The sequence below is a fragment of the Amblyomma maculatum genome, chromosome 2, assembly GCF_055883805.1.
Source record: "Amblyomma maculatum isolate TAMU_Amacu chromosome 2, ASM5588380v1, whole genome shotgun sequence".
NCBI lineage: Eukaryota > Metazoa > Arthropoda > Arachnida > Ixodida > Ixodidae > Amblyomma > Amblyomma maculatum.
This window is the reverse complement of record NC_139345.1, coordinates 177,638,466-177,640,514: the sequence shown is the minus strand read 5'-3', so window position 1 is coordinate 177,640,514 and position 2,049 is coordinate 177,638,466. Positions and strand designations below refer to the sequence as shown.

Here is a 2,049-nt window from a genome sequence, read left to right as displayed (position 1 = left end):
TTTGCAGGCACCCTGTTCTACAGACGCAACGAACAGAAGCAGAAGAGGAACACAAACAGAAACTGTAAGTATTTTTTATTAAAGCCTTAATGCACACTAAATGTGAATTTTCCTTGCATGACCTCAAACAAATGTGACCACTCTCTATTTCACTCCCACTCGATATGAAATTATTCGCTTACTAATACACTGCATCTTAAATACGTGCATTTCCAGGTCTGCACAAGAGACTGCAGCATGCAGTGGGAAGACCCCTGTCTTGCAAACCACACCTACACCTTGCGACAGCAAGTGCTGATGGCATCTCAGATGACTCATGAAGACAGCTTTTTATACTGGGGTGTCTAAGCAAGTTTTCTAAAAGCTATTACTTTTCTGGAAAAAATGTCAATGCCACAATCACGACTAGCATTGGAGGACCACCTTCTATTGACGCTTATGCGCCTCAGGCTTGGCCTGCTATACAGAGATCTCTCCTTTAGGTTTGGAATATCTGTTTCCTCTGTGTGCAAAATCTTTAATTGCACTCTAGAATGCCTGCAAAAGATCATGAAATATTATGTGATATGGCTTCCTAAAGATAGGATTGTAAGCAGCATGCCAAATTCATTTATAGAGAATGGCTATGAAGATACACGCTGCATTTTCGACTGTACTGAGGTTGCCCTGGAAAGGCCCAAGAAAGAGCGTGCAAGAGCTCAGACATATAGTACATACAAAGGACATAACACAGTTAAATTCTTGATTGTTATTGCCCCTTGTGGATACATAATGTTCGTGTCTCGTACGTTTGGTGGTCGTGCCTCTGACAAACACATAGGTAGAGAATGCGGTGTCCAGGAATACCTTGTTCGAGGGGATGTCATTATGGCTGACAGAGGCTTCACCTTGGACCCGTACCTGGAAGCCCAAGGTGTCAAGCTGAATACCCCGGCATTCACCAGAGGTAAGGATGCACAATTTTGCAGAGGTTATCCAATGATGAAAAGGAAAGCTTTAAACTGATACTAAATCTGTACCTTCTAGAAATGTATTGCCAGATTTCAAAGGCTGTTTGCTTATTTGGCAACAGTTGTTCATTGGGCACAGCAGCTCAGTGAAACGTTGCATGACGCAAGGCATCAAAAAACGTTCACTCCAGCTGTGCCGGTAACGCATTTTTGGTTTTTCAACTTTGGATGACAAATTGCAGTTTGCTATATTTCCATAATAAAGAGTTTTCTTCTTAATGTTGAGGTTCAAAAGAACTTGTGCATAATACTGATTTTGCTTTTTTTTTGCTTTTAGGCAAACTTCAACTGTCTGAGCAAGAAGTGACTCAAACACGGCGCATTGCGTCTCTGCGGATACATGTTGAGAGGGCAATCAGCCGCATAAAAACCTACCGAATTTTCAAATCTGCTCTCAGCATCAAGTGCAAAAGAACTATTGACACAATGGTCTTTGTGTGTGCAGGCCTCTGCAATCTGAAAATGCCACTAATAGCTAAGCAATCCGCTGGCGGCCAAAGAGTCAATCCGTCAACTGAGGACTGATCAAGAGTGTTGTAGAGAAGGAACATTTGCATGCAACATGCATTGAAATCTTTTTATTTACTTTGTTCCGAACTACAAGGCTGAATGCATTGAGATCATATATTTAAGATCTGTTTGCACGCTGAGAGGTCAAGTCTGCCTTCTGCTTCCATTGTTGCAAGATGAGGCAGCATGCTGCCAAAATAAAATTTTCGTAGCCTTTTCATTGTCTCTTGTACATATGTTACATTAAAAGTCACTTCTGCAACTATGGCCCATTTTGAGGACCAAACATAGAGGTAACAAAGGCTCTTCTTGGCACACAGCATGGTGAACTGAACTTGGCCATAATAGCCATTAGGTCCATTTTCTTTAAGAACATATGTTCCATTGTCATCAACCACATCATACTTTCCTGTGTTAATCAAGTTTCTACAATCCTCGCTAACTGGGAATTTGATCTCGAGGATCGCATTGTGTGATTCAATGATGCCATCAGGTGTCGCTGAGAGCCATGGCTCATCCTCGCAAACAT

At 41.8% G+C, this 2,049-nt stretch overlaps 1 pseudogene; it reads left to right on the top strand.

Moving 5' to 3' along the window:
* Window positions 1-384: 384 nt before the first annotated feature.
* LOC146200512 (uncharacterized) lies at window positions 385-925 on the top strand (annotated as a pseudogene).
* Window positions 926-2,049: the final 1,124 nt, after the last annotated feature.